Consider the following 26,296-nt stretch of genomic DNA (forward strand, 5'->3'; position numbering starts at 1 on the left):
TACAGGTGCTTCATTTAAAACTTTCGAATATACTCCTAAACATTTTATATGTTTTATTTATGTACATTGATTAACATCAATAATGGGTGTCACAGGAATTAAGTGCAATTGTTCCTGCCCGAGAAAAACAGACTATAGTAAGAAGTGCAATCAGTAAGGTAAACAAATATTATAAAAACTTCACCTTTTTTCTTATAATTTTTCACCATGAGTGGATTGTTATTAACCACATTTATAACCACCTATGAAGTTTCGTGCATCAATACAGTTGCAATTTGACTTCCACAAAGCAGTTTACAACCTTGGCACTGTTCTGATCAGTTAGTTTATGTAATCTTTTTCCCAATATAATAAAATCATTGTATGCTATTTATGAAATTTGATATTTTTGTCATGAATAATCTTGTTTTGTAGCACTATGGATTAGCAGAAGACACATCAAGAACTTGGAGATATTCTACATATGTAAGGAGGCAAACCACTTCCATTTGATAGGTAACAGTAACACCATAGATGATACATGATACATGATACATGATAATTGAAATACTGAAAATGCGGGAGTGTTCCAGGTCAGCAGCTAGTAATTACCTGAAAGAGGCTGGTGATGCTCATGGCAGTGTCAAAATTCAAATATCCATAGGTAACTTTATTATTAAGTCATTCTTTCTGCATTAAATCAAAAATAAACTTGTGTTATTTATATGTTTATTTTGGGTGGAACGTGAACAGGGTAACTTTTTGTTTTACGACATGAATTGTTATTTGCAGTTGAACAATTCGGACGAAAGGGAACAGAGGAAGAATATGAGGACAAGGGGGATTATGAACAAAAGCTGCATTGAACTACAAATAAAAACTTGGTATAATTTATACTTTTGTGTGGTATATGTTTTTTTTTTTAACATCAGTCATGGATATGTTACCTGAAGTAAGACCTCTTAATCCTAAAATTTATCTGTATGAGACAAGTCTTCAGCAATTAAGAGCTGAAAGTTGTAATAAAGTCAAAGTAAAATCTTACTATTATGAAACTCTTTTGGTTAAACCTACCTTATTGACTTGTAGTTGATTACACATTAATTTAATTATGCAAGTTTTGAAGTTTTTGATGGAAAGTTAATGCTCTTCATAGAAAAGTATATTGGTATTTTAGGAAATTTTCCTAATAATTTAGTTAATTATATAAAAACTATTGAAATGCTACATTTGTCTACTATTGGAATGATTATTTGATGTATTAGATTTGTCTACTATTAGAATGATTATTTGTATGATATTAATTTTTGTGCAATGTATTGTATTTTTTGTATATGATATTTTATTTTCTATTATGAGACATGAAATGCAAATTTAATTTGAAAATCAGTAAATCTATAAATAATATTTTTTTAAAAAAAAAAATTAAAATTACGATACGCAAAAATGTGTGTCGTCTTCATTTATGACATGACCTTTCTTGACAGGGGCTTCCTTGATACGCATTGCGTGTCATAAACACGCGCGTCGTAAGGTTACGACACGCAAATGCGTGTCGTCTTCCTTTATGACAGGGCCTTCCTTGATACGCATTGGGTGTCATAACCGCACGTCGTAAATGCACGTCATAAATGCGCGTTGTAAATGCGCGTCGTCTATAGACGACGGGCAAAAGCGCGTCGTCTCTCTTTATGACATGACCTTCCTTGACGCGCATTTGCGCATCATCTGAGCGTTTTACGACGCGCAATGAGCATCGTAAAAGGCTATTTTTCTAGTAGTGATTCCTTCTTGGTTATAGGCTTCTTGTAAGATCAAATTCCTAAATCGAGCACTAGTAATCTCTGACGAGTTCTTTGATTGCTTAGCATATGTAGTGAGCTCCTCCCATAACAATGATGCATAATTACCTTTCAATCCATAATACAATCCAACCATAACTGCATAGAATTGAATTTTGGCTTTACCAAGACAAAAACTTCTCCCCGTCAAGCATCGAAGAGTAATACAAAAAAACTCCACATGCTTGGTAAAATTGACTTCTTAAAACTACTAAATATAGAGATAGGAGGATTGTACTCCATTTTGTTCATCATTTAAAGCACCTGATCAGAAGATTGAACATCTAATGGACCTTCATACGACAATTAAAGAATCTCTGTGAACTAATTCTTCATCAATTTCTTTGGTCACTTCGATTCTATTTGAAACATAACAATATTTACATCCTTGTTGTAAATCATCGCTGAACACACAAGAGATAACCATTGCGTTGGTATCACAAATGAAGAGGATAATACGGTAGCAAGAACATATTCGTCCAAACATTGCACCGACCTCTTTAGTTCTTCTAGAATAGGAAGATAACATTGGACTCAACCAAACATTATTGAACTGGATCTTCATTTGAGGAATGGAAGTTGCTTCATCAGTTGTGTTACACTCGACGGTTGCTACAACACTAGACATGATGATCAACGTTAAGCGAGAATTTTGCAGAGATAATTTTTGGGTTAGGGTTCTTGAGAGAATTCATGAGTCCAAAAAAAACTAAATTGAACTGTCAAAATCCCTTTCATAAATGAAATGAATTAGGGATGCCAACGGGGAAAAAAGGGACGGGGAGTGCATCCCTCGCCACCTCCCCCAAAATTTCCCCATTCTCCCACTCCCGCCCCTACCCCCGACATGTCCCCGCCCCCGAATCCCCGTTACAAACCCACCCCCGCCCCTATTACCTTGCCCCCGATTTATTTTAGGGTGCCTTTCTTGTGCTAAAAAAATTGTTGTTTCGACTAAAAAGAAGCCATTTTTTAGATAAAAAATATTTATTTATAGCAAAATTTTACATTTTAAAAATAAAAAAAAGTTATGGCATCTTAAAAACATTATACTATCAACTTAAAAACATGTTTTTTTGTTGAATTTTGGAAACTCAAAATCATGTTATTGTCTATTATGTTTAGATAATTAATATATATGAATATATGTATAATTTTTTAACGAGGGCCCCATTGGTTTTAGGACGGGACTGCCCACCCCTGCCCCCAAATTTAAAATAGGGGTTAATCTTGCCCCCGTCCCCATCTGTGCCCTGATTTTTTGTAACAAATACCTCCAAATGGGATGGGGCTTTTCACATCCCTAACATGAATTTGAATGTGAATCCATAGCCAACCGGAACTCGTCATGTGTAAAGTGAGTTATTAAATCAACGTCATGTCTATCCACAACATGTAGAGATAATAAGTGAATACTTTGACCAAAGACAAAGCAACAATAACTAGACGTCATCACAAAATGGTTACTTTGTCATACAGTCAATATTTAATATTAAAAAAGTGCAATATCAAACATTTGAGAAGCTTTTATAGATCCCATGAACTAATCTTCGGTAGTTAAGGCTGGATCTCATTCACTTATGGGACATGCCGATGATGAGGTATTTGGTCCAAACACCATGCGTTCGCATAGGGACGCCCAACGTTCAGAAGCGAGGAATTTGGCATAGAACTCTATGTTGGATTAGTGTCTAAGCCTGTAACTATATTTGGTATGTACTTGACCCGGTTGTGCATGGTCCATTTAGGTTGCCTTCACCAAAGCAACTTGATAGGATGATATATGGAGAAAGAGGATTAATTATGATTTATTAATATATTATATGAAAAATATATTAAAGGAGAAATCATATTGTTTAATTAATATTAGTCAAGAATTAATTAAGAATTGGTTTTGTGTCTAAAAGACATTAATTAAACTTAAGGGACTGGAATTGTAATTATAAGATAATTGCAAGTGGGCTATGGATCACCTTGTAACATAGGTTGGATGAATTCTATGGGAAGCCCATAAGGAATTCTTCCAAGGGGTGTTCTAAAGGGAGTCCATGGGCTGCTTGGAGCCTAAGCAGTCAAATTAGGGTTTCCTTGTTTGATAACCCTAATGGCCTCACTATATAAAGACCCTATGGCCCCCAAAACGTAGTGAACTCTTTTGGAAGAACCCTAGGACGTTTTTGGTGTTCCTCCTCCTTCTCATTAGTCATTCTCTCGCTCTTGGTGTTTGTAAACCATTAGAGGAGTGACATTTGTGACTTTAAGCTCCAAGGAAAGAAGATTGAAGAGATTCAATCCATTCTACAAGAGCAAATCATCTAGATCTATTCTTACATGTCAATTTCGAAATTAGTATGCTAGATCTAGGGTTTATAAGTCTTGGATGAATCTCATGTTCAATAGAGAAACCTAGATCCAAGCTTTAGGGTTTGCATGAGCACATAGGATGTTCTTTTGTATAAAACTCATCATTGGTATTAGAGCATTGATCGGTTTCTATTGTATTTGATGTTTACATGTTCATCCATTGCTTGAAAAATCGATTTCTGCCCTCTGCCTGACTGAACTCGGCGAGTCATTTGCTGGACTCGGCGAGTCAGCCCAACTCCGCGAGTCTAGACAGTGACTCGGTGAGTTCAGGAGTCAGATATAGGGAAAATCGGGAATTTTGTTATTTTTGCTGAAGGATAATTACTAAATAAGTTTTTCATCAATAAAATCCAAATTTTATCAATATTTGGTGATTATCCTTACCAAAATAGAAGATAATTGTCAAAATTAAGATAATTACTTGTTTTATAAGATAAAGATTAATTATTTGTAATTTTGCTTTGAATTATCTAGTAAGAAATTGAATTAGTTCAAATTTAGATAATAACCAATTATTTGCTTAATTTTAATTATTTGTAATTTGATCTTGATAGTTTTGAAAAGTTTCAAAACTTCCCCTCATGTTTTGGAATTTAAATTTTTGATTAAAAGTTTAATTTTGAAATATTAAAATTCTAAACCCTAATGATTTGAAATGTTTCAAAACATTCCCTCAAGTTTTGGAATTTAAATTTTTAATTAAAAGCTTAATTTTAAAATGTTAAATTCTAAAACCCTAATTTTTGAAAAGTTCAAATTGCACCCTTAAGTGTAACATCCCGAGTTCAAGAGTGAAAGTTCAGGGTTCAAAGTGAAAATGTGAATGGGCAACTCGGCAAGTCCATGGGTGGACTCGACGAGTAGGGTCGCGATTCTGGACGCGTGTTAAGTGGCCAACTTGGCGAGTCGGCGGATGGACTCGGCGAGTTGGTGCTGTGTGGAGAAAACCCTTATTTCGGGGGTTGAGCCCTATATAAAGGACATTATACCCTCTCCCTAGCGTCCTTACTCTTCCTTGAAGTCCAGAAAACCCTAATGCGCATTTGTGAGTGATTTTGAGAGCATTTGGAACTTGGAGAAGTGTTTTTGGAAGAGACCTTGGAGAGTTAAGAGGCTTGGAGCAAGAGGCTTTGCAAGGATTTGGATTTCTCTTCTTTTGGAGCTTTCTTTTGAGGTATTATTTCGTTGCTTGGGTTGCTATTCATCATTTTGGAGTTTTTGGAGAGCATAGCTTGTGATATTTTGAGTTTGGAGATTAGATCTGAGGTTGCTACCTCAGATCTGGAATGGAGAAGGTCTAGAGTGCATTAAAGTTCCTGTTCTTGAGTGATTGGTGAAGCCATCTTCTCCCAAACCCTAACCCTAGAGTGTTATATGCCTAGATCTCTTTGGATTCACGTAAAGTTTGCCACTTTACGTGATGGATGGTTTTTAGAACGGTAGATCTATGGTTTGGATCATCTGCATGGCTTGGAAAGCCTCTGTATGGATTAAGACCGAAGGGTACTCGGCGAGTCACATGGGTGTACTCGACGAGTATCATGAAGATAGGCAGGAACTCGACGAGTTGGAAGAACAACTCGGCGAGTTGGTTGAAGATAGCCTTGGACTCGGCGAGCCTGTTCTTGGACTCGGCGAGTCTGGTCATGAGGTCCTAACCTTTTTCTGGTTATGCTGTGAATCGGTGAGTCAAGGGATGACTCAGTGAGTTGAGTGAGAAAGGACTTAGAGTTTATTGGACTCGGCGAGTCTTGGGGCGACTCGGCGAGTTGAATTGCGGATTGGAAGTTCTGAGCATGGGGACTCGACGAGTCAGCGGGTTGACTCGGCGAGTAGAGTTAGTCAGGAGGTTGACTTTGACTTTAACTAAGGGTTGACCAGTTGACTTCCAGGGGCATTTTGGTAATTGTTGGCATTTGTTTTGAGTTCAGTGCTTTGGTGTTGGCTAGTGGTGGAGATCGTGTCAGTGGTCGGAGCAGCTTGGTCTTATTTTTTCAGTCAACGGTTGCAGGTGAGTTATCCTCACTATATCGATAGGGTCTACGGCACCAAGCCATCCCTTTATTGGATTGTAATACGGGTATCGTTGTTATGTTATTGCTTTGCTATGTTTGCATCCAGGTAGTTAGGATGGTATATGTTAGAGACCTGGTTAAGGTCGGTATCCTAGTATATAGGATGATGCTATGCTAGTGACCGGTTAGGATGATGTTATTCTATGTGATCTGCTAGATCGGTTTAATTGTATGTGAATTGTTATATGATTGAATGTTTATGTGCACATGGTTGTTGGACTGGGGTTGGGTTGAGGCGGGTCCTGCTTTGTGCTCTAGGCCAACATACCCAGGGCGGACCGGTTATCCTGAAGGCCCAGCGAGCGGTCCGGATAGGCTGTAGGCCCCAACAGGGCGGACCAAACGTGCCGAGGCTCGGAGAGTAGGCCAGGACGACTGAAGGCCCAGTGCGGGCGGACCATTCATACTGTAGACTCAGAGAGTGGACTAGATAGATTGAAGGCCCAGTGCGGGCGGACCAATCACACTGTAGACTCGATGTATATGGCTAGACTCGGAGGGTGGACCAGGTGGATTGAAGGCCCGTTGCGGGCGGACCAATCACATTGTAGACTCGATGTATATGGCTAGACTCGGAGGGTGGACCAGGTGGACTGAAGGCCCGGTACGGCGGACCAGTCACAGAGTAGACCCGAAATGTATGGCTGTTCTGTGTTCTGTTATGATATGGCATGTTGTGCGTGTATGGTATATGTGGTTGGTATTTTGGGGGTATCTCACTAAGCTTTCGGGCTTACAGTTGTGGTTTAATGTTTTTCAGGTTCTTCAGGAGACCGTGGCAAGGCAAAGGCGTGATCGTACCGCTCCTCATGATTATGTTTTATGAGGTGGTTCTGGGAAGACTCTGATAATAATTGTATTGAAAACATTTTTGTAATAACTTTATGAAACTGGGTTGTTTGTGAAAAGTTTAAAATGGTTGAAATTTGTAGAGTGTAACATTAAGGTTTTATTAAATTAATTAAGTGTATAATTAAGGAAGAGTCAATAAATCTATAATGATATGGTTTACATTTAATTAAATTAAAAGTGTAATTTGGTAAATTAGACCACATAGTATTTTAAAAGTGTAAAATACACCCTTATACTATATATAAAATTAAAACTCTAATATTATATATGTATAACTTAAATGTCAGTCTTAGCGTTAGTAGGCCTCATTCACGAAGCTGATCTATAAGGGATGTTTAAGGAACCGGCCAGTAAAATGACCTCCATTGGGTATCCACTCTTACTCACCGCACCTTTGACTAGTGGTAGGATAGGGAAAACCATTTCCATTAAAAGTATAATGAATTATAAAGTAACTAAATGTTTTTACAAAATTCCCAATCTTAGTTACTTTAGGCTAAAGAGAATTTGATGCAATTCCATGAAATTACACATTGTACCCTTGCTAAGATGTTAGTGGAGCGTGTGCGGTTAACTGACACACTAAATGGTTTCTAAGCAAAGGTAGCAAAGGGTGACTCGATGTTCCTCATAGTTCGGTGGAGCATGTGTGGTTAACCGACACATCAAATAGGTGACTGCAACAATAGGGGCACCATGTCAGTTTGCATGGTTATTCATACCCTATTTTGTGATCCTCGACATCCCAGTCACAAATCGAGGGGCAGATCGAGATTTAAACATGCCATTGAAAAGTTCAATGAATCTCAAAGGATCTAGGAGTTTCCAATACATTTAAAACATAATCTCTTTTTCGTTTTTCACGGTGGAAAATTAGTGAATCGTCATTCACTTACCTTCAAATGTTTTGCAATTTGGGTTACGGCATCCTTCTCCCAAGTTGTATAGCATTGTGTTGGGTCCTAGCCTTAATATCTCATTTGGGTGATTTATTAAGGACTCAACCAATCAACTAACTTGAATTTTCTCCCGTTTTGTAGATGTCAAAATATGACAACTATGGTCTTCCCAAATCCCTTGGAACAAGATTTCCACATGAAGACTATATTCCACGATTCGATCGAGGACAAGAAATCATGCTTCACTTCCTCTACCCCCTCCTATTGTTCTCCTTAACCCACAAGTTCAAAGGCTTGAAAATTTCAATCTCACTCAAGCCCTTTTGGCAAGTAAACATGAAGAAGGAAAGTCAGTGTGTGCACACGTCTTAGAGATGAAGTCACACATTGATAGGTTAAGAATGTTGGGAGTCGTTGTCTGTGAGAAGCTGGCTGTTGACTAGGTTCTTCAATCGCTTCCTGACTCATATAGTGAGTTCATAAGAGATTACTATATGATAGATCACGACGTGACCCTCATTGATCTCACCTATTTTTTTGTTGCTGCTGAATCAACATTGATTTGGCGCACTGGAGAAGCAAAGTTGATTAGTAGAGCTGCCTTCCAAACCTCCATAGACATAGGCAATGGCAACGAAAGGCATGCCATGGTCGAAAAGTTTGATCATAAGAGAAAGGCAAAGTCTAAAGTAGTTCCATGTGCTGTTCCAAAAAGGTCAATTTGCTTTTATTGCCAAGAGAAGGGGCATTGGAGACGAAGCTGCCCTATGTACCTGAGAGAGCTAAGAGATGGGAGAGTCAAGACGTATGGCTCTACTTCAGATAAAATCCATTAAATAACTCTATAATTCCTATTTTTGATTCTTGATATATTATGTCATAATATTACATTTTTGATGTTTTGTAGAATTGAAGAAAAGAAAGAAAGCTTAAAGGCAGAAGTGAGTTGAGTCTGATCGCGAAGAAATGGATTTCAATCACATGGATTTGAAGATCGGAATTTTGAGCCGCTACTTTAGAGTTAGGATAGATTTCTAAGAAATGTAATAGCATTGGTTTTTCAATTGAGTTGTGTTGTAAGGAAAAAAATTTCCGCAGTAAAATAAATTTTAATTTTGTCTTATTTATTTATCCTTGCAATGACATGTATGAAAAATTGATGTTTGTGTATTTCTATTATTAGCACTGTTGAAATGGATGTGATTCTTAGTTATGTTATTTATGGTAGTGTCATAATTTTCTAAGTAAGGAAAGTTTCCTATCGCCCAAGTTTCAATTGGACAATAACTTGGAATCATAAAACTTGTATTGTGTGATGTAAGGAAATCTTGTTACTTAAGTAATTAAGACTAATTCCTTGTTCACATAAGTATGTGAGTCAAGTGAAGGACTAAAGGAACTAGTACACAATGTTGTGCACTAGTAAAGTACACCATAAATAATAATAACATTATTTGTCATGATTTACTAAAGGTCTAGTAAATGTGGTTATACTTACAAGATTAAGTGTAATTCTGAATCATTGAAAAATGTTTCAATGAATGGCAGAACGAATAAGAAGAATCAATATGGCAGAAAGATAAAAGTATCTCTAATCTAAAAAGGATGGGAGAGTACTTTTGTATCGATTTTATGATCGTCTTAATGATTAGGAGACATATCACAATTATCTTCGTGCACTAGTATAGCTAAGAAGAGGAATTGAAAATTGTTGAAATGGTTAAATCAAAAAGGATGAGTCGTATTTCGTTCCAAAATCAAGTCTTAGAGTCATACTCCTAGATTATGAATTGAGTGACAGATCTTAAGAAGGTCTAACACACTCATCAAATGTGAAGTAGAAAATTGCTTTTCTTACTCTTGCGCGTTTGAAATTGGTAAATTGTGATGTCTTGGATAAGGCAAAGACCAACTAAGCTCAATTGTGTGAAATGGTTTGTCTTGATAAGAATCCACACTAACTCATGGATATTTGTTTATCAAGAAATACTTCTTGATAAGAGAATCTGATATGTCAAGAGGTCAGTGGGTGTCTAAAAGATCTTGAAAAGTTTCACGAACTAATCAAGAGTAAATCCATTAAACACTAGCACACGACTTGAGGTTTGTAACCTATCGTGTTGACAAAATTTTATTTCTATGCCATTCCAGTAAAGGTACTTATGCATATGAGTTCTATGAGTTCTCAATTGACTGCATAAGGGAAAACACGTTGTTCAATGAAAGTACATTCACTGGCATAAGTGAGCTGCTAAATAACTTGGAAGCAATGGTGGGACCCATGATGGCAAGAAATTAAGTATGAACAAGTTCTGTCAACAAAAGTTTGGATTTGTCATGAACATTATCTTATGATTATGGTTATGACAAATTTGCATGGATAGGAACACATGCACCATAAGATCTAAGCGTTGTAAGATTTCTCTCCTTCATGAAAATGATTGTGAGGAAACACTTTCACTAAGAGAGATTTTACGGAGATAGCGATTATGTAAATTGCATTCTCAAATTCTATTATGATTACGTCATCCCTCTTCATAGTTCGAATTGTGAGATTTGGCAATTCGTCTGAACATTTCAGACTTAGTAATATAAGTTTTGAATTAGTTTAGATACACATGTAAGCTGTCTAAGGAAAGGTGTGTGAGTTTGAGGAGCTTAGATAAAGGCTTATCGAAGCACATCGTATTGGAAATATGAACTCTGGAAGTTAATAAGTATAGTCTTCTAGAAGTCCAACTATTTTATGATACGTGTCAAAGCTAGTGGGAGCATAAATGTTATGATGTAATGGATATAATCATCATGTTAGTGGGAGCATGATTATTATTTTAAGTGTTGCAAGTTGGCAATATTAATTATAGAAAAACAAAAGTTTCACTTTGCAAAGTTGCAAGGGCTGAAAATTTGTTTTTGCTATAATTATGGGAGAGAATGTTATACTTCGTTTCCAATCTAAAAGCTTAGATCGAGAAATTTTAATTGAATTTAGTCAAGGATATATTTATTCTCAAAGTTCGATTATGATTACGGCATCCTTCTTCATAGTTCGAACTTTGGGAACGTGGCGAATAAAAATATTATGGCAAATGGCTTATAAAGTATCATGCTTTTATGTAAGACATTATGAATCGTATCCCATACGCTTCTGGTATAGGATCAATTTCATATCCTGTAATATTTGACCGTTCTAAAATTTTCCAAATGCCTAGGGCATTTAGAGGGAAAAATAGATTAGAACCAGATTTGACAAAAATAATTAAACAACTTTCAACGATAATCTAAGGTTCGCTAAGGATTGGTCGCTTGTGGACAGTTGTAAGTATGGTAACGAATGGACTATAATGACATTATTATGATTAGATATGTGTCACCACTAGGAAATTCGATGCCTTGTAAACATGGAACAATGATAACAAATGTGAAGCAACAATGTGAAAGCATGTATGATGCTTATTCAATAACAACAAAACTTCCAACAAACACTTTATAAAAGCACATAAAATAGTCAAAAAAGGATTGGAAACCCTAGAAATCCCGGTTTAAGTCCATTTTGGACTAGGATTTCCTTGTTGGACCTAATGGACCAATAAGCTTCCAATTTGACTACTTTGGGCTTAGAACTCTTAAATGGGCTCTAATTGGACCCACTTCTATTTATTTTAATATTTTGGGCCGTAATGGGCCTAGAATGAAATAAAATACTTTAATGGACCTTATTGGGGCATAACTAACCTAATTAGCCCTAATGGGCCATAAAAATCATTTCTTGAATTATTTGGGCCAAGAATCATATAATTGAGCCATAATATGGATTAAACACCAAAGGCCCAAAAATTTCCTTCTCTTTCTCTAACTCTCGACCCAACCTCAAAGCATGAAGATAGAAGAGTTGACTTTTGTGCCACCTCATTTTTATTTGTTGGGTCTCCATGCATGCAACTCATACTTCCAAGCAAACATCTCATCAAGGTATATCTCTTCCCCTCCCTTCTTCTCTCGGCCAAACACAACACACACACACTCACAAAATTCATCTTCATTCTCTCAAACTCTCACTAGAACATCCTTACACTCTCCCTCAAAAATTTCGAGAATCACAAGGGCTATAAGGAAATCTCTTCTTAATATCACAAATCTAAGGTAAGTTGTTATTTGATCCATGCTTTAACTCACTTCTTTTCACCAAAAATCATCTCTTAATCCATTCAAATTCATGATCTTGCATCTTAGAACTCACTAAGTTCGAGATCCATCCAAGGAACTAGCTAGGGACGAAAATAGCACCAGACTTCTCCCAATCTTCTTCAAAACCGATACCACAACTCAAGGTGAGCTTCATAGCCCTTTCTTTTCGGTTTTTATGAGTTTTATGTGGGAGAATACAAGAAAATGTGTAGATCTATGTGTATGTGTATGCCATGTGTGATTTTATGCATGTATGTGTGTGATTTCATGTGTTTTTGTGATGAATATGTTACCAAATAGGGTGTAAACCCGAGATCTATGACATGAGAAAGGAAAAAAACATAATCTAAGCTATTTTACACTAAACATGTCAAGAATAATAGATTATAAGGTTATGATGAACATATTCTAACATAAAACCCATTTTTGGTCTTAAATAGTCAAAAATACAAAACTTGGGATACAAATCGACAAGTCACAATTTCTTGAAGGTAAAAAGGGTCAAATCAGTTGCTATAATCATTTTTCTGAATATTAGAATTTTCATGGGACTTAAAATGTAAATTTTTAGATTAATGGGCTAATTTTGGGCTTTTCGGCCCAATAATCCTCAAAATGCGAAAAATGATAAATTTAAGGGGCTGAAATGAAACTTTCAGTAAAACAAGGGTTAATTAGCATGATAAAATCATTTTAACAGTCAAAAATGCTTTTCACTATCAAAAAGGAGAAAAATGTAAAGTTTTTAGATTTTGGGCCAAAACTGTAAAAGTTGTGAAAAATGGGGTTCTAACCGAGAAACACCATTCTGGAAGGGCTGAAGCTGTCAACAAAATAATTTTTGGGTTAAAATTGTGTTTTCATCAAATAAATGATACAAAAGTGTCAATAAAATGTTTTAAGGACTAAAAATGAAATTCTTTTATATAAAAGGACCAAAAGTGTTTTTTTATAAAAGGAGGGTAGTGAAAAGGTCAAATTCCACTTTTAAGCAAATTAATTCATTAATACAAAATATAAGATCCACGACTACCGACGACACGAAAAACAAATACACTCTCAACAACAATTATCGCTACAAACGAAGTGATTCGGTCTCGAATCAATACGAAACATCTAGCATTAAACTAAACCATCTAAATAAATATGCGATAACTACAATGAGCAAACTTACAAACTTTGGGCTTGGAAGTTTCAATTCTTGCTTGTTGGGCCTTGCTAGCCCATTAACATGATCTTTGGGCCCAAAGGGAATATGCTTATGTGCTATTGGGCCTCTTATGACCCGATTTCATGTAAAAGGACTTTCAATGGCTCTAATGTGCTATTGGACCCTAATGGCCCGTTAGTATTGCTAGTGAGGTCAAGAAATCAAATGCAAGTTGGCCCAACGTGCCTTTCGCATTCCCAACAGCCTAAATAACTCACGGAAATAACGGGACTTCGTACTCCCCTCTTTCTCGTTTGTTAGGCTTACGAGTAATCAAGGTAAACAGATTCAGGACGTTAATTGAAAGTAATCATGGTTGTTGGTTTAAGTGAGTAGTAATGGGCGACCCCTTTAAGGATCGTTCGAAACCTGTAGTTATAAACTAGTCGTTTTCTAATGCATGACTATAACGACTCACAAACCCTAATTAATCCAACGCCACCCGAGTAATCATAATCATTCATCGTGACGATATAACAAATTGAGAATTCACTGTATTTTATGTAATGGAAAAACATAAGGTTTTCCTGGGAAGTTCAACATTTTCACTTGCACGATCATTACAAAAGTTCAACAATTATACATGTTTTGAAAATCAACAACCATATATTTACAGATCTTCACACTTTTTTTTAAACATTGATCTTTTAAAAAAATATCAGATTTTCTAGGTTCTACAAACTACACAAAATCATTTTATCACAACATTGCTTATGAACTCACCAACATTTCATATGTTGATGTTTTCCAAAATTAACTTGTATTCTCAAGTAACAGGTAAACTAAAGAATAAGTACCAAGTAATGTCAGGGTGTTTTGCTTATGATATCTATCAGACAGTTTATGTTATGAAATCGTAATGTCTAAAACAATGTACTGGATGTAAACAATATCAGTTGTATTATTTCAATTCATGGTGATGATTTATGTTATGACTCATGTATATTCATTGTGATGATATTCATTTTAAGTCACAAGAGCCCTCGGACGTTTCCGCCGTCTGGTTCGGGGGTGTGACAGGTTGGTATCAGAGCTCTGTTTATAGTGAACTAGCATATCTAACCACACATTGATATGCAACTATAAACCAAAAAGACGGACTAACACAACTCTAAACAAAACAAGTAAAAACACAACAATAAAACATCTTTGCTTGCGTGAAGGAGTGTTCATAGTCGTAGCAAGGAGTGGATGTAGTCTGATCAACTACATTTCCTCCAAGGTACAACTATCACATATCCCGAGGAAATCGTGGTGGCTAGGGAACCTAAAAACATACCCCCTTTACCACCAAGAAGAGAACATCCGCTCAATCTATACAATAATTGTAGAGTCATAGGAGTAATGATAGTTTATTCATATACCTCCTCTCAATCTCTATGGAAGGGGAGCAGCGAGGCATTCAGTTTCATCAGGTCTTAGTGGCTCACGAGATGATTGAGGATGAGCCTGAAGAAGATCAAGGGGAAGCACACGATGTTGGGCCTGACGAGTACACAGACACTGACTACGAGTTTGATGAGGCCGATGATGACATGGAGGAAGGACAAGACTCAGGTGAGGACTCCGCCACATCACCTGACAGCGAGGCGCAACAAGACCACCCCAACCCACCAGTGAATCCTGCAAAGGAGAATCGCTCCCCTGAAGCTGAGATTGCCGCCCTGCGGCAATAACTATTCACCACGGAAGCGCGTGCAGTGCGAGCTGAGCATGAGAGGGATGAGGTCATTGGAGAAATGACTGAGAGGGCTCAGTTGTTGGCTCAACACTTCGGCATATGATCTCGCTACTGTCATAGGGCGCTCCATAGAGTGTTAGGAATAGACTTATCTTACTAGTACTATGATCTATGCTATGTACCATCAACTGCATGTTTAAGTGATTACACTACTCATAGAGCCGTTATGCTGCCGAACTTGTACCGCTTATGTATGCTCTTTCAAGCAAAATTTTCATGTATCAAAGTGCGGATAATATTAATGAAAAATTTTATATGTTTACTGTGATGTTTAAACCTACTATGTGTTACATATCCATGATTGTGTGCTAATTTGTGAAATTACTTAAGTTTGTGCCACACACTTAGTTTATAGGATCACAATATCACAAGAAGCATAGACACTCAACATCTTTCCATTCCATGGTAGAAAGATGCTTGGACGACCAACCCGCGGAAACCCTGAGCCGAACCCGCCCGAGTTCAACTCTATTGCTTTTCAGGCAGCGGTATCGGCTGTAGTCACCATGGCTATGGCACAAATTCATCAAGGGAACAATGGAGGAGCCAGTGGACAAGGGGCTGGAAGTTCAAACAACGGGATAAATCAAGGACCTACCAAGACATGCTCCTATAAAGACTTCACCAAAACCAAACCACGAACCTTTAACGACACTGGAGGAATGATTACCCTGAAACGATAGATAAAGAAGGTGGAATCGGTGTTCGAGATATGTGAATGCTCTGAGGAGATGGAGGTGAAGTTTTCCGGATGCACTTTCGTTGACCAAGCGCTCACTTGGTGGAACGGACACGTGGAAGCCATGACACTCCCCGTAGCCAATTCCATGCCATGGGCATAGATGAAAGAAATGATGGGTTTTGAGCATTCCAACACTTCCTAAGTGTACATGCAACCCTAATAACCTTGGATCTATGTTTGTCTAATTATCATGCAAAGTTGAATTCCAAGGTTATATTCCTATCTAGCATACATGGGGAACAATTTCTAACTTGAATGAAAGATAGAATAACTTACCTTGTTGTTGCTTATGTTCGTTGAAACCTTGTGAGCCTAGCACCCTAAGTGTGATGCCTCAAATGCTTCACACAACACCAAAGGCTCTTGGAATGACTTTTGAGAGAACACAAACTTCTTGAAATCGGCCTAGCCATCTAGTTTCTTATGTGTAGCCGATTTTGGTGGAGAATGGGATCCTTATATAATGTTGACACATCTAGGGTTACACCATGTAAACCCTAATGTGTCATGACTCTTCATTTCCATGACCCATGGGTTTGTAACTCCCATGGAGCATCCATGGAGCATCCTATGGGTAGAACCCAACTTGATAATCCATGGAGCCTCTTAGCCCACTATACAAGATATGAATGATTTACATAATCAACCCATATATTTAATTAGTTATCTTTTGATCACTTAATTAATTCCAAATTAAGTCTTTGATCAAACTAATCAAATAATATTATTATCAATATATTAGAACTTATAATATATTAATAATCTCCAAGTGTTATTCCTTTCATGTAGTCTATCCAATTTCATGGTGCCATGCAACCCAAATGGACCATGCCGGGTCGGGTCAAGTACTGACCAGAAATAGTTATGGACTTAGACACCTTATCCAACAGTCTCCCACTTGGATAAGTCTAATAACTATAACTCCAGTACTTCAGGAACCGACTGGCAATCGTAGCTCTTTCAAGGTCTCTCGGAACTGAGAAGATGTTGATACGCCATTTAAGATAAGTGATCATATAATCCTCTGTTCTAGATATCAACCGGACAAATACATGGAACAATGTCTTACTTATTGTCCAGCAGTTTGTTTCCCGATTTCCGATTTGTTTGACAAAGAACTTAATTGAACACATCAACTTAGTTCTGACCGGGCCCGGTACGTAGGTCAAAACAAAATCATCGATGGGCCCAGATATCAGCTTCTAATCCAAGAAGGAACAGATAAACTTCGACTCATATGTTTGTTCTACCACTCATTGAATTATACACAAAAGCATGTTTTATAACATCGAGTTACCAATGCGTTTTCGTACAATCAATGCATAACCAACTTGTAAGTAACAAATAATATCTCTAGGTTTGAAGACTTATATGATATTACTATCTCACGATCACTCGAGATAGAATTCCACGAAGTGATTCCAGTGAGCGTGGGTTGAGTCCAATGCTCAGAACTTATGAGCACTCATGATTGTTGTAGCCTTGTCCAACACCTTAGACCTCTGCAACCAATCATGACAGTCTTGATTCATACCTACTTCCGACATATGACCGACTGTGGAGGTTTGAATAATATGTTATACCAAACAAAATTATTCTGGAAGTCAAAACATGAAAAAGAAATATAGTAAACGATCGACAAGTGATAGCAACACTTTACTCATAAATAAAACACCTTTTATTCATCATCTAATGTCAATTACACTTTACAAATTTCGAGGTTATCTAACTACTAAATCTAATATCATCCTTCAGCCCTATGCTCCGAGCATGTTGGAGATGCTTAACCCGAGTCAGTCCCTTCGTGAGGGGATCTGCTGGGTTCTCATCTGACGATACCCTCTTTGCCACGAGGAGTCCTTCTTCTATTCGATGTCTGATAAAATGGTATTTTCTATCGATGTGTCTGGATCTCCCATGATTCCTTGGTTCCTTGGCTAAGGCAACATCACTTTCATTATCACAGAAAATTTCCATTGGCTCTTTAATATCTGGTACAACTCCAAGGTCTCCAATGAAGTTCTTCAGCCGTATCGCCTCCTTTGCCGCCTCGCTAGCTGCAATATACTCTGATTCACAAGTTGAATCAGCCACTGTCTCTTGCTTGGAACTCTTCCAAGATATTGCTTCTCCATTTAGGGTAAAGACCCAGCCCGACTGAGAGCGGAAAATATCCCTATCAGTCTGAAAGCTAACATCACTATACCCTACAACTCTCAAGTCATCACTCCCACCGAGGGTAAGGACCCAGTCCTTAGTCCTTCGTAGGTACTTGAGGATAATCTTTAAGGCAGTCCAGTGTGCCTTGCCAGGGTTCGCCTGATACCTGCTAACCATGCTCAGGGCAAAGGCTACATCAGGTCGAGTACACGTCATAGCATACATGATCGATCCTACAGCTGAAGCATAAGGTATTCGACTCATTTCTACTATCTCAGCCTCAGTGCTAGGGCTTTGTGTCTTACTCAATCTGGCGTTACTCTAGATGGGTAACTCTCCTTTCTTGGAGTCCTGCATGCTGAATCTCTTCAACACCTTATCCAAGTAGGTACTCTGACTAAGTCCAATTAGTCTTTTACTCCGATCTCTCAGGATCCTTATCCCTAGAATATAGGCAGCTTCTCCTAGGTCCTTCATAGAGAAACACTTCCCAAGCCAGGACTTAACTTCCTGCAAAGTTGGGATGTCATTTCCTATGAGTAGTATGTCATCCACATACAACAGCAAAAAGCTAACTATACTCCCACTAGCCTTGACATACACGCAAGAATCATCTTCACTCCTAGAAAAGCCAAATTCCTTGACCTTTTCATTAAAGCAATGATTCCATCTGCGAGGTGCTTGCTTCAATCCATAAATGGATTTCTCAAGCTTACACACTCTATTAGGGTACTCATTGTTGACAAAACCCTCTGGCTGACTCGTGTAAACATCTTTTGCCAACTTTCCATTAAGGAAAGTGGTTTTGACATCCATTTGCCATATTTCATAGTCATGAAATGCAACTATGGCCAACAGAACCCGAATAGACTTAATCTTGGCTACTGGAGAAAAGGTCTCATCATAGTCCACTCCAGGAATTTGAGAGAAGCCCTTTCCAACCAGTCTAGCCTTATAAGTGTGTACTTTACCAACCATGTCGGTCTTCTTTTTGAAGACCCATTTGCACCCCACTGTCTTACGACCTGGTACATTCTCAACCAAGTTCCAAACTTGATTGTTATACAAGGACTGTATTTCGCTGTCCATTGCCTCTTTCCATTTGGCTGACTCAGGGCCTGCCATGGCTTCCGCGTAACTCTTAGGTTCATCCAGACCTATCAGTGTCTCATCATTGATAAGTGTATCTCCTTCTGCAGTAATATGGAATCCATAGTAATGCTCGGGAGCATTCCTAACCCTTGTGGAATGCCTCAGAGGTACAAACTTGTCCATTGGCTCAATAGGAGTTTCCTCCTCAAGTTAAGTGCTAGGGTTTGAAGTTCCTTCACCACTTGACTCTTGAATTTCCTCAAGATCAACTTGCCTCCCACTGTTTCCTTGGCTTATGAACTCTCTCTCTCTCTCTAACGAAAGTCCTCCTAGCTACAAAGACCACATTATCACTAGGTCTGTAGAAGAGGTAACCAAAGGATTGCTGTGGGTAGCAGATGAAAATACACCTCTCGCTTCGGGGTTCGAGCTTATCATGAGTCTCGCGTCTCACGAAAGCCTCACAACCCCAAATCTTGATGTGGCCTAGTTTGGGTACTTTACCAGTCCACATATCGTGAGGAGTTTTGGCAACTTTCTTTGTAGGGACTAGATTAAGGATATGGGCGGCAGTCTCTAAGGCATACCCCCAGAATGAGATTGGTAGCGAAGCTCGACTCATCATGGAACGAACCATATCCAACAAGGTTCGATTACGCCTCTTAGCCACACCATGCAACTGTGGTGTCCTGGGAGGTGTCAATTGTGAGACTATCCCACATTCCCTTAGATAGTCAAGGAACTCTGAAGTAAGATACTCACCACCACGATCGGATCGAAGCATCTTAATGTTCCTGACCAATTGATTCTCGACTTCCTGTTTAAATTCCTTAAACCTTTCGAAAGTCTCTGACTTACGCTTGATCAAGTAGACATATCCATATCTACTGTAATCATCAGTAAAAGTCAAATAATAACGATTAGCATCCCTCGTGGCATGTTTGAATGGTCCACACGTATCCGTGTGTACAAGGTCCAACAAACCTTCACCCCTCTCACACGAGCCTGTGAAGGGTGACTTTGTCATTTTTCCAAGTAAGCATGATTCACAACTATCATCTGACTTTAGGTCAAATGACTCCAAGACTCCATCCTTTTGGAGTTGGCCTATGCGTTTCTTGCTTATATGTCCAAGACGACAATGCCATAATGACGCTTTATCCAAGTTATTATTATTAACAGAATCAATACACAATACATTATTTCCTAAGTTATCAACCACAAATACTGTTTCATACACGCCATCACAAGGTAATGCTTTAAAATAAAGAACATTATTAAAGAAAGCATTAATCGAACCAACTTCATTATCAAACGAAAAGGTGAAACCTTGTTTATACAATCCATGAAAGGAAATAATATTTCTTGCCATTTCTGGCGAATAACAACACTTATTCAAATCTAAACGAAACCCACTACTTAGCGATAAAGTATAAACTCCAATATTGGTGATAGGTAAAGCTTTCCTATTCCCCATGATTAAGTTTATTCTTCCTTGCTCCACATTCTCACTTCTTCTTAGTCCCTGCAAGTCACAACAAATATGAATACCACAACCGGTATCAAGGACCCAAGATTTAGAATGGGGTGAGTTATTAGAAATGATAGTGTAAATACCTGCATGGTTGGGTTTAACTTTCCCATCCTTCACATCTTGCTGGTATTTTGGGCAGTTCCGCTGTCATCGTGGCCATCATGATGCATGCCACTTTCGTAGTATCCCTTTCATGTGCCTGAAAGTCAGCGATCTCCTGAGGAGTTGCAGTGGTCTCATCAATCTCCTTAAGCTCCTTGTCAAGGACATATTCTTTGTCCTCGTAGCGGGTAATCATCCTGATGTTTCTGATACACTCATTGAAGTTGGATCCATCAAAGGTGACTTTCCCACACAAGTTCAATAGGGTAAAGGAGCCATTAGGGTTTGAGCCAGAAGCAGCATTGTTTGAAGACATCTAAAGGAAAAGGACAAGATTAGTTTAGATATTTAGAGAGTCCTTAATAAAACACCCAAATGTAATATTGAGGCTAGGATCCAATCACAATATATTATAACTTAGAAGAGGTATGCCGTAATCCAAGCTATAACATATTTGAAAGGTAGGTGAATGACGATTCACCAATTTCTACCATGAAAACCGAAATATTAAATATTAGGTTTTTGATTGGTTCTTAGAAATTCCTAGATTCTTTGAGATTCAATGAACTTTTCAAAGGCATGTTTCAATCTCGAGTGTGCCCTCCAAGTTTTGTGACTGGGATACCGAGGATCACAAAACGAGGTGTGAAGTAACCATGCAAATCACTTGGTACCCTTAAAGTTTATCACTCAATCGATGTGCCGGTAAACCACACACACTCCACCAACGACTTAAACAAAGTGTAAAGTTAAATTTCATGGATTAGCACCTGATTGACATTTTTCCTAAAGTAACTAAGATTGGGAATTTAATAAAACATTTAGTTACTTTATAATATTCATCATACTTTTATTGAGAATTTATAAGTCCTTGTCTTACCCGTTCGGCTAACGACCCTCCACTGGTCAAGCAAGCGGTGGGTGAGAGTGGAACCCATTAAGTTGCCATTTTATAGGCAACAACCTTATACCCACCTTATAGACCGGCTTCGTGAATGAGGCGTACTAGCGGTAAGATAACTTTGTTCTTATACATATATATATATATATATATATATATATATATATATATATATATATATATATATATATATATATATATAATTATTAAATCATAATAATATAAGTATAAGGGTTGAATTTTAACTTTTTAAAATTCTAAGGGTTGGAACTAAAGTTTTTAGCATGACTTTACTTGTTCCAAAACTTGAGAGCAAGTTTTGTAAGCTTTCAAAACTTTTCATTTCTTGTAACTTATGAGTTTATTAGAGTAATAAAATGAAGACTCTTCATTTTTCTAACTCCTGTGTTCTTTTAATGGTTTTTAACTTAAGTGACTTTTGGTTTTCCATAACTTGAGGACAAGTTATGGACTCCATTAAAACACATTATGATTAAGAATTAAACTACCACATAGGTTACAAATAATTCCTATGATCATCTAAACATCATAAGATCAAGAACATGAACATGAACACTTTCATGAATCAAAACTACACTTAAAACTTTGTAATTTTGATAACTAGTTGTTGTAAATGGAATAGCAAAGACATTACACCATCTAAAACAAATTTTCAAGTACCAAAACAGTTTAGGATAATGTTTCTAGTCCATTTCCTGCAACTAAAGTCGAAAATCTACACTCTATGGCTCCTACTTGCCGAGTGCATGAACCTACTCGGCGAGTAGGTTGAAGATACAAGTGAACTCGGCGAGTCTCCCCATGGACTCGGCGAGTTCATCAGGCAGACAACAAGTTTTTCGACTTTTTTCAACTTTTAAGCACAAATAACAAACAAACAAGCCTAGGCTCTGATACCACTGATGGGTTTTGAGCATTCTAACACTTCCTAAGTGTACATGCAACCCTAATAACCTTGGATCTATGTTTGTCTAATTATCATGCAAAGTTGAATTCCAAGGTTATATTCCTATATAGCATACATGGGGAACAATTTCTTACTTGAATGAAAGATAGAATAACTTACCTTGTTGTTGCTTATGTTCCTTGAAACCTTGTGAGCCTAGCATCCCAAGTGTGATGCCTCAAATGCTTCACACAACACCAAATGCTCTTGGAAAGACTTTTGAGAGAACACACACTTCTTGAAATCGGCCTAGCCCTCTAGTTTCTTATGTATAGCCGATTTTGGTGGAGAATAGGATCCTTATATAGTGTTGACACATCTAGGGTTACACCATGTAAACCCTAATGTGTCATGACTCTTCATTTCCATGACCCATGGGTTTGTAACTCCCATGGAGCATCCATGGAGCATCCTATGGGTAGAACCCAACTTGATAATCCATGGAGCCTCTTAGCCCACTATACAAGATATGAATGATTTACATAATCAACCCATATATTTAATTAGTTATCTTTTGATCACTTAATTAATTCCAAATTAATTCTTTGATCAAACTAATCAAATAATATTATTATTAATATATTAGAACTTATAATATATTAATAATCTCCAAGTGTTATTCCTCTTATTTAGTCTATCCAATTGCATGGTGCCATGCAACCCAAATGGACCATGCCGGGTCAGGTCAAGTACTGACCAGAAATAGTTATGGACTTAGACACCTTATCCAACAAGAAATGCTGATGGCCGAGAACTACTCTTGTGGCGAAATTCAGAAAATGGAACAGGAGCTGTGGAATCTCATCGTTCGAAATGATGATATTGATGCACACATATCAAGGTTTAGCGAACTGTCTCTACTATTCCCTGGCATGATCACCTTAGAAGGAAAGAAGAACGAGCAATTCATCTGTGGACTAACCTTCCCGATCGAAGGAAACGTGATAGCTGCAAATCTCGAAACTTTCGACAGTGCCAACAGATTGGCCAAGAAGCTGTATGACCACAATAACAAGAAGGCTGACAAGACAGTGGAGGCTGAAGGTAAGAAGGAAAATGACAACAAAAAGGGAAAGAACAATAAGAGGAAGGGACGTCAAGGATCCGAATCATCCAAGAAGCAGCAAACAGTGGTAGTTAATGCTGCAAGCACTCAAGTTCCACCCACACCACATGCTACAGCCTCAGCTGCTCCAAATGCTCCTAGGCCTTATTCCGGTAATCTTCCTAAGTGCAGTAAGTGTGGTATCCATCATAATGGAGAATGCAGGGAGATGCAGTGCACCAGTTGTAATAGGAAGGGGCACACAGCAAAGTATTGCAGGACCTACCCTCCTCAGAACCAATAACAGGGAAACAACGACAATAACCGCAACAACAACAATAACAACACCGACAATGGCGGCAACAATGCAGGACCCAGCCACACCTATTATGGATGTGGAAGGACTGGGCATTTCCGTCGAAACTGCCCCAACAACAACAATACCGGAAATGGAAGAACAGGAAGGGTTCTGACCATGGGTCAGGGAGAAGCGATTCAGGACCCCACTATCGTTACCGGTACGTTCCTCCTAAACCACACCTATGCATGCATCCTATTTGATACCAGAGCAGAACGATGTTTTGTGAGCAATAAGTTTAAGCACTTGTTAAAACAACAACCCCATAATCTCAATGAAACCTTTATGGTGGAGATAGCCAATGGGAAAACAAAATCCACTGGGCAAATCTATATCTGATGTACCCTAGCCCTAAATCAACATGTCTTTCGAATAAACTTAATGCCTATTTCCATTAGGAGTTTTGATGTGATTATTGGCATGGATTGGTTAAGCTCCCACCATGCTGAAATTATGTGTCACGAGAAGGCCGTTCGCCTTCACCTTCCAAATCATGAAACCCTAATTATTTACAGAGACAAACCCAACACGAACCTTCGTCTCATCTCGTGCGTCCAGGCACAAAAGCATCTGCAAAAGAAAGATTTGACGTTCCTGGCGCATATTGTGGACAAATCGAAGGAAGAGATTAACGTTCAAGACATTCCTGTAGCTTGTGAATTCCCAGACATCTTTCCTGAAGATCTTCCTGGAGTATCCCCAGAAAGACAAATTGAATTTCGAATTGATCTTGTGCGAGGAGCTACTCCCATCGCTAAATCGCCTTACCGAGTGGCTCCTGCTGAGATGCAGGAATTGTCCAGCCTACTCAGTGAACTCCTGGACAAGGGATTCACCCGACCCAACTTCTTGCCATGGGGAGCTCCAGTTCTCTTTGTCAAGAAGAAGGACGGATCTTTTAGGATGTGCATCGATTACAGAGAACAAAATAATCTCACTGTAAAAAATCGCTATCCACTCCCACGAATCGACGATCTATTTGACCAGCTCCAAGGAGCTAGTTACTTCTCTTAGATATATATGCGATCCGGGTACCATCAACTCAAGGTCCGGGAAGAGGATATTCCCAAAACTACTTTCCGAACTCGTTATGGACATTATGAATTTGTCGTAATGCCCGTCGGTCTAACGAATGCCCCTGCTGTATTCATGGACCTAATGAATCGAATCTGCCGACCATTCCTCGACAACTTTGTTTTTGTTTTCATTGATGACATTCTAGTTTATTCTCAAAGTGAAGAAGAGCATGGCCAACATCTCCGACAAAATCCTGGAAACCCTGCGAACTAAGAAGCTATACGCAAAACTCTCCAAGTGTGAGTTCTGGCTTCGTAGGGTGAACTTTTTGGTCCATATTGTTAGTCAGGAAGGAATACATGTGGATCCTTCTAAGGTCAGAGCCATCTAAGGATGGGCAGTCCCAACAACACCCATAGAAATTCACCAATTCTTAGGTCTAAGACCACCAAGCCACTTACCTCACTTACACAAAAGGGCATACCAATCAAATAGACGGAGAAGCATGAAGCAACATTCCAAACTTTGAAGCAAGCATTCTATAGTGCCTTGGTACTATCACTACCAGAGGGAACGGAAGATTTCATAGTCTACTGTGATGCGTCAAATCAGGGTTTAGGTTGTGTTCTCATGCAGCGTGGAAAAGTAATAGCTTACGCGTCCTGGCAACTAAAGACACACGAAGTGAATTATACAACCCACGATCTGGAATTGGGAGCAGTGGTATTCGCCCTGAAGATTTGGAGGCACTACCTTTATGGTACGAAGTGCACCATCTTCACGGACCACAAGAGTCTCCAGCACATCTTGAATCAAAAAGAGCTGAATATGAGGCAACGAAGATGGGTTGAACTATTAAGCGATTATGAGTGTGAAATCAAGTACCACCCATGCAAAGCTAACGTGGCAGCTAATGCCTTGAGTCGGAAAGAGTAATCTAATCGTCGTGTGAAAACTCTCTCAATAACCATCCAATATCACCTAACTACTCAAATCAGGGAAGCCCAGTCAGATGCCATTAAGGCAGAAAACAAAACAAGCGAAGCGTTACGCGGAATGGAGAAGAATCTCGAGGTGAAAGAGGGTGGAGTATATTATTTCATGAACCGTATTTGGGTCCCTAAACTTGGAGGATTTAGGGAGGTAGTCATGAATGAAGCTCACAAGACGCGATAATCCATCCATCCGGGTTCGGACATAATGTACTTGGATATTAAACAACGTTA

The sequence above is a fragment of the Lactuca sativa genome, chromosome 1 (assembly GCF_002870075.4).
Source record: "Lactuca sativa cultivar Salinas chromosome 1, Lsat_Salinas_v11, whole genome shotgun sequence".
NCBI classification, from domain to species: Eukaryota; Viridiplantae; Streptophyta; class Magnoliopsida; order Asterales; family Asteraceae; genus Lactuca; species Lactuca sativa.